Source organism: Dermacentor variabilis, chromosome 5 (assembly GCF_050947875.1).
Source record: "Dermacentor variabilis isolate Ectoservices chromosome 5, ASM5094787v1, whole genome shotgun sequence".
In the NCBI taxonomy this organism is placed as follows: Eukaryota; Metazoa; Arthropoda; class Arachnida; order Ixodida; family Ixodidae; genus Dermacentor; species Dermacentor variabilis.
The window spans coordinates 45,144,256-45,160,756 of record NC_134572.1 but is presented as its reverse complement, the minus strand read 5'-3'; positions in this window follow the sequence as shown (position 1 = coordinate 45,160,756).

The following is a 16,501-nucleotide window of genomic DNA, read 5'->3' as shown; positions in this document are numbered from 1 at the left end:
GCCCTCGCATCCATCTCAGCCTTGCATCACAGATCCCCGCTATAGCCCCTCCAGGAGGCTATCATTCATATCAGCGTCTATGTTACACAGTGATGGCTCCAAGGCCTAAACGGAAAATGCGTTAGGGGCAGGGGGACGTGTAGTTATGGTGCTAGGGAAAGAAGGAAGGACACCGGTAGAATTGACAGCCCATTCCGTGATGGGAGAAGGATTGGCCATCGGCGCTCTTGTACGCTGAAGGTGAATGACGCGTGTCTCTCAAGGAAATACGCCTCACACGTGGCCGGACCCCGCAGAGGTCGGCCAACGAGCGCCGCTGTTTTCTTGAGTCTATTTAGTGTTTCTCTGTGTGCGTGTGTGCGTGCACCTATATATATGTATATATATATTAGGAAGAACGGGGTTAGCCGAGGGGCCCGATTTTTATTAATCATATCATAAGAAGCCAAAATGGCACCAAGGAGAACACAGGGGAAATTACTTGTATTTACTAATTGAATTAAAGAAATAATGAATAATGGAAATGAAAGTGGATGAAAAAACAACTTGCCGCAGTTGCGTATATAAATATATGCACATACGGGAACGCTACAAATCCGTTTACCTCGCGGGTTAGCCGCGCTTCGCGGGTCACGCATGTGAGTGGAAACCATCCGACCATATATAGTGCCAACAAGATATTTAAACAAATTACAATAATTTTCATCAGTTTCCCAACAGGTTCCAGCAGGCTCCAACGTTCCGAACAGTCATATTTTCCCACGCGTTGGAGAAATTAAGGTTCGGACGCGTTCAAGCAGACGGGTTCACCTCTTAGTTTACAAGACCGGCATCCTGGCGATCAACTGGAGACTTCAAAGCCCGTAACCGACGCAGGCGCTATATGACACATCGGCCGCTTGTGTTGAGAACCGGGTCGGAGTTGTTTAAGGGCTCCGACTTTGCCGGTCGTCGATGTCATATGCACGCGGCAGAAAAGGTAGTACAATGAATGTGAATTGGACCGCCTCCAACCTGGTCATCGACAGGGTGGGTATATTCGGTCGAACCGAATGGGTACAGCCTTCACCGGCCCCCGAATTATTGACTAAACAAAATCGAAAACGCGCACTGTAGTGGCGTCGTAATTTTGAATCGCTCGCCAAACTATACGCACTTGGCTGCCGACCAACCTGCCCACTGGCGTGAAAACCTTGCTGACTTTAAACTCAAGCTCACTTACTGTAGACGAAGTGAGCAGCGGTATAGAATTCCGCATCAAGCGTATACCGTGCTCAATGGTCGCGTCATTGTCCTACGGATCAAACGAGCTATTGTTTCAAGCAGTATGCGTATGCCGATGCAGATAACTTCTCGGAGTGAACGACATGGTAATAAAGCCGTAAGCACGCAGGCTGCTGTACTAGCAGCGCTTGCATTAACCACCGAACTAAACTGAGCGGCCTACGCATTAATATGGGTGACGAACGCATTCAAACGGCAGAACTTTGATCAACATTTCATGCAATCGGCGCAAGGCCAAGTCGTCATGCACGAGAAATTTTTTTCTGTGCTATATAGGCCTTACCGTGCTTGAATTTCACGCCGCACGCTTAGCCCATTGTATGACTAACGCTATGCTTGCAATGAACTGTGACTAACACCGAAGCCTGCTTTTTTGCAGTTGTAGGCCAGGCTGACGTTTAAGTCAGGCTTGTAGTGCTTTTCCGCTGAAGGGCCTGAAGTGGTCGAAAGTTTGCGAAGAGGGGATCGGAAGGCTTTACTGTCCTCCGAGGGCACTCACTCGCTTCCTTCTCACGTGACCTTCCCTTTCCACACATCGCTGACTTGCTGGTACAGTGCTATCTTATCCCAGATATAATTACAACGAACACATCGCGGCGTCCGTGCATGGACATGTGATCGCTGTATGGACCTTCCATAACCGAACAATTATGTTAGCTCTGTTAATTTCGATCTTGCGCTGCCAGTTCTCGTTCACGAGACTCGCGACAATGAAATTGCCGCACTGAGGAATCAGCCATATGCGAAAAAAAAAAAAAGAAAGAGAGAAAGAAAGAAAAGGGGTGTTACGGTCACCGCGCGTGGCGCCGGCCCAGCTGTCGCAGCGCGTAAATCCCCGAAAGGGGACCGTGTGGCGAACTAAACGCGCCCTTATGCAGCGGCGCAAACTTTTCGCGTAATTATCGAGCAAGATGGCGCGTGCATCCGCGGCCCCTGACCGTGTACTCGGCGATCGTGCTGCTGTTCGCGTGGAGTTTCGAATCTCTACAACGGCGAGAGATTAATGGGCTCCGCAGATGCGGGAACGGCTCGCTGATGCGTCGCGACTCGCCGCATGCGCTAATGCGCACCGGCAGTGCTTGCCCCCTTTTGCAATTTGGGAAGCGGTAGCGCGGTGGCAGTGGCAGGGACGGCTTAAAGAGGCTTCCCGCGGAGTCGCTTCCCGCTGCGCGGAGTTCACAACGTAACTTTTGTGCCCAAAGTTTATACCGCGCATAGTACAACGCTTCGGGCGCTCATGTCGGATACGTGTATACAAGTCGCCGTGGTTCGTTACCCGAGAAGAGTGTATAGATAGGAGATGGCTTTCCCAGCGACAGGTGCGCGCATGTAGCCTGGTCTCCCGTCTTTAGTTAAGTATAGGCGGGCGCACGGGCGTACTTGACGCCATCCAGAACATCCGTCTTCGCTACACTGCCGCTGTATTGCAAGGGCACGCAGTTCTTAAGCCGGGAGCAGCGCGGCGCATCGATTACGTGGCCTGTCAGGGGCCGTGCCCCGCGGCTGTCATGTGGGCAGAAAAACGGGGCCCATCAGTTATTGTGATCCGTGCGAAAGACGTATTAGGAGGGGGCTTATCATTTATAACTTCGAGGAAGCTGTATAGGCGGCGGAATTTGCGAAGGCCGGCTCGTAAGTGGATTCCTTTCGCCGTTTAATGAACGCTCCATAAAAAAGCTTCTCAAGGGTTGAGAGGTGTCACCCTCTCACTCTCAACGTCACAATTAAAAATTGCGAGATGATGTCCATCACACCACGAGGTTTAGTTGATATACTGCGCGTAAACTATGTTGCAAAGCTTGGCGCTGGTGTTTAGCTCTGAACGCCCTTGAATTAAGCGTTTGATATATCCTTACGTATGACGTGTGTCCCGCGTAAGTTGTGCCAAAATTAAAAAATATATATATATATAGGCAAGTTCCATGTAGATGGGCAAAACTCATGAGCTGATGTTGTTTCTCGACGCTTGGAGTAAGTCATACATTTTTTTTTTATTTCGCCTAGTTACATAAACAGTTATTAATCAACATCATGAAATATTATATTCAGGGCAAAAGTGTCTAGGAGAAAATTGTAGAACATCTTGATGATGGCGATAAGAACTTTTATCGAAAAGCATAAAGAGCTCGGGTTACGTGACAACTGGTCAGGTACCTAGTCCGGGACACCGTTGGCAAAAGCCGCTGCCCGTGCTCTTTCGACGAGGAGCAGTTGCTCATCGGTATCTGAGCTGGACTGGGCCGCCTCTCAGACCGTCCTGAAAAATGGCTCATCTAGCTTTCCGCTGCTCAATACGTGCTGCATAAGAAGCTTTTTTTTCCATGCCTGAAGCAACGTCAGCGAAACATCGGGAAAAGTGTCACGCGACAAGTTTCCTAATTAACAAACCAATTACCCCTTCTACCTGCCTGGCCGGGAATATATGTGGGTGCGCGAAGCTGGTGAGCGAGCAAACCGCGTATTCTGCAGCATTCAACTCACTCTTCGTATTGATCCGGGCCGGCCGGCACCTAGCCGTGGAGGAGAGAGACGACGCACCACCGTCGATTCTCGTCCGAGATTGCGCGCTCAAGCTACGCCCACCGCGCACACAGTGTAATTGGCGCTCTACCGTTCCCGTCGTCCTTTTGTCTCAGTGCCTCATTTCATGTTGCTTAGACGCTGAAACGTGTCACCGTCTAAATTCCAACTTGCCCAACTCTCTGCCTTAGATGTCAGGCCAGTTTTCATTATGGCCATCTACCTACGTAACTAAAGATATGAGTTGATCCCGAAGGCAAAACAAACGCGAAAAAAATTTTTTTTTGTTCAAGTACTATGGTTAGGTACTTGAACACGAACTTTCTTTTCGCATCCATGCATCCATACGAGGCACACATGAAAATGACACACACACACGCACGCACACACACACACACACACGCACACAGACGCAGGCACACACGCACGCCGACACACAAAACAACTGGCTGTGGTTTAACTCTTGCAAACCTAGTCATCACGAACGTAAGGTCTGTTTGGCTTGGTTTTGCAAAAGCTATGCACACAGTGTTTCATCAACGTTAGGCCACAGTCTTCCACACACGTTATACACACGCTACCTAACGGGTTGTCCGTGAAGTCGCGGTGAAACCTGGCCGTCGCAGTCGAGCTTGCCGCCAGCCGAAGGGTGTGGTTCGTCAGACGTTCGTTGTGGTAGCCGAAGGTTGTGGTTCGTTGCTTGTATCCACGGCTTCGTCTCCTTCTTGTTGCTCGTGCTGCTGAACGGCAGCGACGGTTGTAGTAGCTTCGATTTCGGCACGCTTCCGCGCTTGGTAAGTTTCTCTATATAACCTGCTAATTTGGTCTCGCTTTGCTCCGATGGCGAGACTGAGCGACCAAGTGCCTGTGAAACAGCTGTTAAGGCCGTTTATAGTCCGACGTTATCGGCGCGGAGGCGAGCGTCGCTCTACGCCAGGGGCGTTGGCTGCGCCAGTGCGTCGAACCATCGGTCGAACTATATAAACACTGTTCTCGCCAACGTGAAGTAGCGTGTGCTCGCGCTCACGCTACGTCGGACTATATTTAGCCCGCCTAGTCACGTGGTAGCTCAGCAGCGAGGCTCCGAGCGAGCGCAGCTGCAACGCCTCTCCGCAGCGGATCACATGTCGTGATGTCACACCCAAGTCACACCTGCCACACTTGCGCTCCGGCGGCTCAAGGTCATTGCGACGCGATGAATGACCTTGTGAGACATGGCGTAGTAGAGCTTTCGATCTAAAAGCCACACATTCTAAATCAGTGTTCCTTTCCGTTTTTACGGCGAAGCTGTTAAGGGCTGCATTCCCCAGGATCGTGCCACTGTGTTAAGACAAAACTATCATCATGATTGGCTCCAGCGTCATCGTCTTCCGCAGCTGGCTCGTTGGCGCCCCTCAACGGTACCGCGCGAACGCGCTCGTGCCAGTGATCTCGCGTTCGTCGTTGGCTTTAATTAATTAAGTAATTAAGAAACACAGATACGTAACCAATTTTACAGCGAAGCTGTTAAGGGCTACTTCCCCAGGATCGTTTCCGTGTGGAGACACAAAACTCCCCTACGTGACCGATAGCGAAGCTAGTGCAATGCCGGGCCGCCCCTCGGCGGAGGTCAAGTAGGCGTGAAGCACTCCCACTACGTGGGGCAATCCCGAAGCTAGCTGAATACCGGGCCGACCCGCGGCGGAGGTGCAGTTCGCCATTACAGCTTCGCTGGTCACCCTTCTTCACTCAGTGGAAGGGCACTGAGTTTTTTGGCAACATGCACTAAAATGTGCATAAATATGACACATGAAAATTATCTACAAGTATATAACGTTTAACCTCACAAAACAGTATACGTATTTATTACGTGTGTTGAGAGAATGTGTTAGCCCAAAGTTATTTTTGAACAAACACCGACATGAGTGCAGAAACACGCGTTTCATACAAGAAGACAGTATCTCCCTTCCCTCATGTTTCTTATCTTAAAGAAAAAAAAAAGAGCAATATTCTTTGCATAAGCACGGAAATGAACATGTAGCAGTGTGTGATAGGTCGACATGTGAATGCTATACATCGCCGATTTTCCTTTCAACTAGCGTTATTCGAAACGCACTTCACGGATGATTTCTCTCGCCCGAGCCCACGCAGCGGTCCATGCATGTATTTAGTGTCAATTTGCTCTAAAGCTGACGGCAAGAACATGATTAAACAACTTCCACACAGTTTGCATGCATCTGACTTTATATCACGGATGAATATTTTCCCTAATAAATTCCGAGCTAATTTTTGGAAAACATTAAAGGTGGTGTTCATTATAGGAGGAGATAAAGAAAAAAGAAATAAGGCAGGAATATTAGCCCGTGAAGCACCTGGTTGGCTACCCTACGCCTGGGGAAGGGAACTGGGGAAAGGTGAGAAATAGAGAGAAGGAAAGACGGCGGTGAATGACGTGCGTGCGCACGGACGGCGCCACGCAGACAAAGACGTCATCACAGGCCGATCGCCTTGAAGAAGCGCAATATAGCCTTCACTGCCCCGTGGGCCAACGAATGACAGGGCGGTCAAAAGTCCAGTCGTCGCTGTCCGTAGGAGAGTGACTGTCTTTGTCATTTAAATCGAGGACAGTGGCTCGATGTTCTCTTCGCAGCCGCAGACACCGCACGCAGCCCTGCGGGTCATTTCAGTTAGTGGAGTCTAACAAGCCTTCGTGGAGACAACGTCGTTACAACAGCCTACACAGCGATGCCGCAAGTCGATAAAGTCCGAGTGGAGGTCGGAGTGGCAGCGCAGGGCTTAGCACGCTAGTAATGTGCAAGAGGTCTCGCGAGAATATACAAACCCTGCGGCGAGCTACTTGCGTGGCGCGGGTTTGTTTATGAAAGCCCGTTGCCCCCTCCCCCCCTCCCTCGCTTCGCGCACCCAGGTGACAAGGAGCTGCGCGGTAAGACGACCCGTTGTACGAGGGAACGACGCCAGAGCTATTTGCGAACAGGGGCGATGCTTCTAGGCGAGCACAGGAGCTCGGTGAAGGCACCTTTTATCACCGAGAGACCGCGCTCGTTACACCCCTCCCCTTCATGACAAGGCGCCTGCCGCACTCGCTTAAAAACGCGGTAACATTCGTCGGGTTCATCTCGCTTTCGCGTCGTCAGTTCTCACCCAGAGAGCTCTAGATGCTTCAATGTGATTTCGAACTTGTATGTATTTTTGTGCGTCTTTGAACTATAACAGTTTACTGCAACGGCTCTTCAAGGAGTATAATGACGTAATATTTTCGACTGGTATTTTCTTCTTTTTCGTTCTTTCTTTTTTTCCCTTAAGGGGAGGTTCAGGCCTTCTAAAGCCTGGGAAGCATACTAGCAAGCGTTAGAGATCCCTAATTATTTACTAGAATATTTGTTTTCGTGAACCAGTTTTGATTTCGGTACCCTGGAGGTGAGCGTGTCAGTACTGGTCCCTGTCCTTTCGTGCGCCCTGGTTCGCCGCCAATAGCAGGGAGAAAGGAAAGGAACCAGAAGAGAGCATCGCGTCGCGAGCGGGGCAGCCAGCGAACTCTCAGTCAAGACATTCCTTTCGCTCTTTTTCACTCGCAGTATCGACCCAACACGTGACCTCTCATAATGAGCTTCTTGCCCGGAAATGCCTGGTTCCCGGTAGTTTTTAATCGATGCGGCACTTGTTCGGCAGCCCTGCCCTGCCATAGCTCTGCCTGCAGAGCGGGAGCACTGAAACCTACCGCGTGCTTTGACGTGCCGATCACATGTTGGGTTGATACGTTTGGCTTCAATTGTATTTTGCCAATGCTCTCTCCTAATTTTTTTTTTTCCTGCATGCTCGACAGTGTCGTGACGCCATGATAAGCGGGTCCGCTCCGTTCCTGCGATCGTTGTGGCTGCCACACGCGGGCGCAATCAGGAGAATCTAGAACAATTCACTCTTGATTTATTTTTATTTTTTTTATTGCCACGAGCAAACGCCGTCGTATCTAGTCTTATTATTGCTGCACGACGTCAGCAAGTTTTGCTCCGTGTAATGACGTCACAATTATGTCGATGACGCCAGGTCTGGCGCTTCGAGATCCTCAATTTATTATCAAATCAAGATATGTTAGGAGGGCTTTCCGACCTTCATACTCACCAGGTGTCGTCACCTTTCTTCGTGCGAAAAGCGTGTGGCAGTTTCTGCACGTTCAAAAGCGCGCGTCAATATATTTTCTTTTCCCCTAGTGTTTAATAACTGCACATCGGTGGGAATACGCGTCAGGGCTGCTTATAAGTCGCCTTTCTGCCACCGTCATCATCATGCTGCCGTTTTCATGCCGTAGACTTGGCGTATCTATAGTCTAGTGGTTTGGAGACAAACAGCATGCGAGTCCTAATTCTGTACACTATATTGTTGCGTAGAATGTTGTCGCTGCTACTTGTTCCCGCGGGAGAGGTGAGGCGAGCGCACAGGAGGTCCGTAGACATTTTCCTGGTTCCGTTTATTTGACCTTAGTTATGCGAATTACACATTTAGGCAATCGCGTATTGCGTAACTACGACATGACCCGGTCCCTTAACGTCTCCGGCGCGAACTCTCTACCGGGCGCCTCGGGAGGCGTCTCAACCCCTGCCAGAGGGCAAACAAAAAAGACCAATCACGACTCATCGTGGACCAGAATCAATAGGGCCACACAAATTCAAACATGCACATCAAATAGCGGGCGGGCTGCGCCGAGTTTGACCTCGATGACAGCCGTCTGCCTAAAGAATTACAACCCAAAGCAAAGTAACAACATGCAGAAAACTACCTAGGCAGCCACTTGTGCTTTTGACGAACGACATAGCGGAGAACCATGTGTGTTTACAGCAAGTGAAAGTAGACAAAAGAGTCGGTAAGCGTTCAACGAACAGTTCGGGAAGTTAGAAGACGGGGCGCTTATAAACGCAGCGGGTGGCGCCTCACCTGAGACTCCCCCAACTGGCATCCCCACCTGTCGGAGAAAAAGCATTTCCAGAGAAAAAAAAATACGACAAGAAAGAACATAACACTGTTTTGACATTGCTGGTTTTGCTAAAGCTCTGTAAGGCGGCTTGGGGCGGGAAAGTAGTTTGTCGGCACATAAGAACCGGGAAGAGCAAGGAATGCAGCCGAGGTGAATATTGCGTGCGTGAGCCCGTGCGTGCAGTTACTCTCGCGAATGCGTTTAAGGATGATCCATGGACCGCTTCAATGTTTTTCATCACGCGCACTGCGTGTAAGTTGCGCTCGTACATGCGATATATAGCGTTCGTTCCGGTCCCACGAAATACAAACCTAATACACAGGGCATGCTTTCTGGAGAAGTTGCAGACGTGTCAGGTGCTGAGCTGAAATATGATGGCGCGTGAACTTCGTTGAAAAAAAAAGAAGGGGGAGGGGGCGAAGAAATATTTCGCGTACACGCATCGTTCATATGCGTGCGCACGCCACTATTTGCTGGTACTTTCAAACTTTAGCTACCAGTATTGACAAACTTCACGTTATTTGCCAGCTTTGTATGCCTCAAAAACGCGCGCTGTATAGCATAGCGCTGCACCCCCGGCAACTAACACAGCTTGTACCAAGGCACACGAAGCTTGCATACGACCAGGGAGCGCACGTATGCGCACACATTCGTTCGAGCGGCGCAGGCGTGCATCTGAAGATGCCCCATATACTATGACGTGCACAGGAAAATCCGAAATGGGAAGAGACCGGCAGTGCAATTCGGGCATGCACAAGCTGTGGCGAAAACAGCTTGGTGCAAGATTTATAGGTGTGTGCACGCTTCCTGTTAGCTTCATTCTACTCTTTTTTCTCGCTATTATATATATCTCTATTTTTTTTTTCGGGCTCAGGGCAAACACGAAGAGCAGCACGGCGCCGTTCGGGCTGCTGCGTAGCAGACCAGCGGCGTGCATGTATACTAACGAACAACCCCCCCCCCCCCCCCCCTCCCCGAGGCCGCGCTCTTCTCCGAACCCGGCGCCAGCAGCTGTGTTGCCCTTTTCGATCGTTCCTCACTCTTGGCAAGCAGCCCTTGGGTCTCGGCAGCTGCAGCGGCGACGCAGCTTGCGTGCACGAGAACGCGCGCATGCGTGCGCTGTACACCGCGCACGCGTGCGTGACACCGCGAACGTTAACACTGATGCCGCGGAGTTGAAATGGGGCATTCCTTTAACGCATCCCATTCCCGGAGGCTTTCAGGAAGACGCGCTGCTATACCGAAGCGGCACGCATTTCGGCAGCTGCGGAAATGAGGTGCCCAAGAGAGCGGTATATGGGAACGAATTCACGGGCTCCAGCATATTATACTATGCAGTGTCGTGAACTCGAAGAGAAAAGCTTTCGTGTTAGGCACACGTGCGCTCCTGTCACTGGCCAGAAACGTGTGTGGAAACTAATGCAGAGTGATGATGTGCAGGGTAGCCAACCGGAATTACGTGTGGTTAACCTCCCTACCTTTCCATGCTTGCTTTCTCTCTATCTAGTTTCGCTAACTCTTATCCCGTTCTGTCAAAAAGTACCTTGATGCGAACGAGCCTGTTCTGCGCACTTACACTGTACTGATTGTGGCTACAGTTGACAACAGCGCGCGCGAGAACACACATCCTATATAGTGAGCGGTGGAAGAGAATGGGAGAGGCGCGATAAACATTTTTCGTGACATCTCCGATTGCTTATTGGGAATCAGTTAAAAGTAGGAGACCTGAAAATACAGGCCTTTGTATTTTGTAAGTCATCTGCGACGAGGACAGAGTCCGCAGTGCGCTTTGTTTTCACGGCTTGGTTCCCGTTGATGTGAGACGCAGCACGAAGGTCAATTCGCTCGCTGCTGCTGCCGCGCTTCCTCATTGCAGCGTTTTGACAGTGGGTTTCCGCGGTCACCGAGTGAGATGTGTTCATGTTTGCTTGTGCGCGCGTGACACCATGCTTGTTTGTTTAGTTAGTACTCCTATGTTTATGAGTTAATACGGCCGATAAAACTACTATCCTCACTTGGTATAGCTGACCACTAATTCGCTATCGCAATCGATGCTTCGGCTTTCGGGTGAAACTGCGGCTTTCTTAAATCTCCTCTATTCCCTTCGCATTCCCAACGGCCGGTGTCGGCGCCACTGCGGCGATAAATGAGTAAGCCCCCAAGAATAGGGGTCTTATAAATGAGAGTGTCTTAGCGCCTTCTGACCGGTGCGAGGTGCCAACACGTCGCGAGGTCCAGACACGAAGCCTTATTTCCGTGAACGATTGTTGCTTGCAGGTAGTGTTGGTGTGTCGTTACTTATTATGAGAGTGCAGCAATGAGAGTCCAGTTAAACAAGGCACAATGACGCGAAGTTTCATTTATGAGTATCCTATTAACAGCGATCCGTCTGAGTCAAACGGGAAGATCAGGTGATAGCTTTCCTAAACATCTATCGCCTTTCAGGCGTCGTCGTCTGCTGCGAACGTCGTCTGCTCGAAAGGAGGGGCCGTGCACGCTTCCGAGAAGAGAGAAGTTGTTCTCATAATCGTTACGCTCCACCGACACAGCGCTATACGGCGTCGTTACGCTATGATTACAAGACGCCTCCCTCCATACATTGCTACATTATAGTACATTGTGATACTGCATAGGTGCCCAGCCTCAGTGATCCGTTATTCTGGCTGTGCTCCCTACATGACGGCCAAATTTGATGACGGCGTGCTCTGAGCACCATGGCACATGAATTTCCTCCCTTAACCTCAGACTCGGACGGCGTACGCATGCCGGCGCGGCACTGCGTGCCCTGGGCATGTATCCATCATGTGGTGGGAGAAAGGAGGCGGGGACATTCGGGGAAACGAAGCGCTCCTCGAGAGCCGACTACTCCGCTGGCATCGGGTGGTTTACATTATTATGTAGCTGTGCGTTTGAGGCAGAAATATTTACATCAGCAGGCGAGAACAGGAGCCGTATTTTGGGAGCGATCAGCGATCTTTTCGCTTTCGCCCGTCACAAGCACACAACGCGGTCAGTAGGCTTTGCAGAAAGCTGGACGCCCACATACAATATCTCTCTCTCTCTCTCTCTCTCTCTCTCTCTATATATATATATATATATACTGTTCTTTATTTGTGTAAATTTATGGGACATTATTCGCTGTTTGGCAAGAGCACTGTTACTCTTGCCAGCGGCAAGCAAGTAACCGGGAGACAAAAATGTAAATGTTAAAGTTAGTGCTATTCCTTATTTATACCTGCAACCGTTTCTTAATTTTTGTAGCCAGCAGAATATATTTTGCCGAAGTACAGGCAAAAGAATCATCATATGGGTTCAAAAGCAAACCCTTCTTGCATACACATAGGCCCAGCGCACTTTATAAAATACACCTGCATATATTTTTCTTGCGGCGCTATAAAGATGCATTGTATATGCAACGTCACGCATTTATAAATTACAGCATTCTACTCTCAAGGATACACACCCAAAGGCAGAAGATCCAACAAATTGGAGTCTAATACAAAGCGAAGGCCTTTGTCAGTGCATAAAGAGTCGAAACACGAGTTGATGGATGGACAGAATAACTTTACGGAAAGGTCCTGCGAGCTATACGGGGCGGAAGGCCCCATAGAGCGGGCTACTCCCACGTTGGGACCGGGGGTTCTAACTCCCTGGACGCATCGTGGGCTCGCTGGACGGCCCAGAGCTCTTCCTCCAGGTCCGTGCTGCGTAATGCTTCTTGTAGCCTGGCGGAGTCTTGATTCTTGTTTGCGTGGGTCCGACCAGACGGCCAGAGCAAGTGATGTACGTCTAGTGCGCTAAGGCAATTTTCGCAATATAATGTTGTGCATAGCTCAGGCATGTAGTGATGTAGTCTGTTCTGCTTGGGGTACGTGTTGGTTTGAAGCATCTTGAACGTGCAGGCTTGAGGCCTGGTGAGCTTATTGTGAGGTCTGCTGTACATTATGCGGTCTAGATAGAAGTGCTTTGTGATCTCGTTGTATGTGGAGGGAGGGTCCCGATTCTCGCTGGGATGGTCAAGACCACCATAGGTGGCGTCGCGGAGGGTTAGGTCTCGCGCGCTCCTGTGAGCCATCTCATTGAGATCGGGAGGGGCGTCCTCGATCTCTCCGAGGTGTGCCGGGAACCAGCAGATGGTGTGATGCTGCAGCGCTGTGGATGTATGACTATTTGTAGTGCTTATTCTTGCAACGGCTCCTTTCTGAAAGGCTTTGACGGCCAAACGTGAATTGAATTCCGCACAAAGGGACACGGAAGGCTTTATTAGGGCATTGTCGAGAGTTTAGTGCAATGCCACCGCCCGAAGGCGAGCTTTCTGGTTCCTTTTTTTTCTTTCCCCGCACGGCCGGCGCCGCCGGCGCCGCGGCTCAGCCGAAGCTAGCGCCATCTGGTCCCGTTGTAAGAAACCCAGCGGCGGTGATGTCGCACGTGTCCTCCGCTGTGGTTGGTGTGCCTGCAAGGCTAGAGAACAGCCACGCAGCACTCACGGTCACGAAAATCCGCGATGTTCGCAAAGAAAAGCTTCGCTTTTAAGATCACCTTTGGGAAGCTAACACTAAGCACGATACAAATAATTTGGTTGCCCGATGTTCAGCACTTCTCGAAGTTTGGTGAACAATAAACCAAAGACTTCATGCAGCTGAGAAAAAAAACTACAACGTAGCTCTCTTGGCGATGCCCTTTTTAGCAAAATGGCGTGTTGAAAGAAAAATAAAGTATTTCTTCTTTAATTAGCTGCAAATAAGGAAACGACTCGCTGTGCTTTCGTAATTACACAGGGCTCTAATGAGTTAAAAGTCGTCACCACTTCTTTCCAACATTTCAAACCCTCAAGACATAAATCTGGTTGCGCTAACGCTTTGGGCAAGCTGCCGCATTCGAGCTGTAGATTCGAAGCTTTTCGTGCTTGTCCTAGCATTATGTTATTTTCCCCGGCTACAGAAAAAAAAAAATGCTCAAATAAAGTTCACTTGCCCGCCAAGGAGTGTAAATGTCTACAGAACCCCTTCTCGTCTCTGGTATTTCAGCGCATCCCGAGCGTGATGGCAAACACGGCCGCCGTTTACTTTTCGCTCTCCCGAGTGAGAGAGAAAAACCCCCGTCGCGGGGCCCCCCGGAGGCACCGGCAAGGGTTCTGCCGTGGCCTATGCCGTTTAGGCGTTGCAGAAAGGAACCCGGGGAGCCGCCTGCCTGTACGCCATCTTTGGTCTTACCACCGCGATAGCGTCGATGCACGTAGCAAAAAACGCACAGTATGAATACAGTTACGACTAAGTTTTATGTAGCTGTACGGTGTGAGAAGGGACTGTCACTGCATGATTATTTAAGAGAAAACGGAATTCAAGACAAAATTATAATTTTTGTTTACCAAGCTTCACAACATATATGCACAATTAATTGGCGGAATTGGTGAAATATTTGTTTGGCGAGTGATGTGCAAATTTTGATCCCCTAATGGGGATAAAAAAATATCGTTTGGTCTCGATGCGTTTAATTGTTCTGTGTATCTCTCGTAGAACCAGCGTTTCCCATTATCCGTACCTAAGCACGCCTTAAAGAAACAGAACCTGAGATAAAAGGAAGCGAAAAGTGAGTTACTCTTTCTGTTAGTATCGACCCGTAGTGTTCGATGAAAGTTTCTTGGGAAGCTATTCGCCGGAACGCCAATTTTTTTCATCACAGAGAGATACCTCGCAACTGTCGGTCGTCTCAGCATTTTTGAAAAGCAGATATGACTGTAATAGGCCGTCCAATTTCAAATCCACGGCTGCAACGTGTGCCGTAAAATGTGAAAACAAAGTTATAATTATCGAAAATTTATTATTTCCTATCTCAGCTTCGGGAGATGCAGTGTTCATAATTTTAGTGAATTTGTAACTCGCATGTTCAAGCACTTTGCTGGCGTAACGCGTAGTGATGTTGATTACTGATCTTGTCAGTTTTGTGGTAACATTTGCCACCTGTTTTCAGGATAACTAACCAAATTGTGTACATTTACACTGCATCTCTAAAGATTCTGGTTATTTGATTTATTCTGTATTCTTGTATCTTGTCTGTTCTTTTCTTTTCAATAATCCCAATCGGAAGTGGCAGTATACGTTTAGATCATAACAAATGTTGGCGGCGTATCCATCCGTCGGAGATTTTTGGTGACGTTAAAGCGATCAGAAATTTATAATCTTATGGCTGTGCAATTGGTGATATATACTATTATTATTATTATTATTATTATTATTATTATTATTATTATTATTATTATTATTATTATTATTATTATTATTATTATTATTATTATTATCATCATCAAGAGCGGCACACACTTAGTGGTACATATACCCAGTGCTTGTAATCGAGCTCTTTGCCCACGGGCAACGACAACTCGCACGCGCCCTAGTTCCAAGTGAACCGACTGTGTGGAGCTTCATTGAACAGCGCCGCATATCCAGTGACCGAAGTTGGCCTGAAGGAAAACGGCTACATGTAGACATATGTCGATGCCGGAAAGTGCGTGAAGTGTTCTTCAAGTGCTAATCGCATTGAGAACGTAACGTGCGCCTCTGTACGTCATTGCGCAGGCCCAACTGCACAGAACCACTCGGCCTGTACGCCACAAACAATTCTTTAAGTGTTAGTAAAAAGAAGAAGAAAAAAAGAAAAGAACACGATAGATAGATAGATAGATAGATAGATAGATAGATAGATAGATAGATAGATAGATAGATAGATAGATAGATAGATAGATAGATAGATAGATAGATAGATAGATAGATCCCCTAGATCGATCGATCCCCTAGATCGATCGATCGATCTAGGGGATTAGGCGAAGAGATTGGAAGCATCTGCTTTCTGCTACTACATTTCACTGTATCCGACGTGGTTGTTTAGTGGCCACGGTGTTGGGCTGCTAAGCACAAGGTTGCGGAATCAAATCCCGGCCACAGCGGCCGCATTTCGGTGGGGGAGAAATGCGAAAATACCCGTGTACATAGATTTAGGTGCACGTTAAATAACCCTAGGTGGTCCAAATTTCCATAAATAATGTAATTTTTCACATTTCTCTGTGCTGTATACAGCATAGTGAAAAATTAGCGGTAGCTTAGTGAAATGTGAAAAAATAGCGGTAGCCCAGATATATCTGGGCTACCGCTACTGTAGAAGAGGTGTTATCAAAACAATTAACTGCCAGTCTTCTATCACTTCATTAGCGGCTCGAGTGCATTCCTTAATTCATCAACACATTCCACACAGTGATCGAGCTTCCAGCTAGTAGCCATTATAATTGCACCGTTCACCGATATGCGATGGACGGCAAATTACGTGAACGCGGAACCTGTCTCCAGGCAAATTCACGCAACATTTTAAAAAGGCGTGGTAGTTCGAAAAGGATTTGTTTTCAACTAACCACTGCAAAAGCAATCTGTCGCAGCTAAAGCAATATAACCGATCAATAAAGGGAATCGGCGAAGCGTCCGACCTACTTTGTGCGGCAGGTGGAAAAAAAGAAATATATCTGAAAGGCGTATGTACGGGCGTATGCATCTCGTGCGACGCCCGGCAAGTGCCTCTGACAGTCGATCGAACATAAATATTCTCCGCATTCTCCGCACGTAACGATATAAAATAACAGTATAGGGCGGTCGCCGAAGTTCGCGCACCGTTCGGGTGCTTCGCCGCGAAGTCGTGCGCTCGGGCTTTCGAAAGCCGCCTGGGGATGACGCGCTCTGAGGC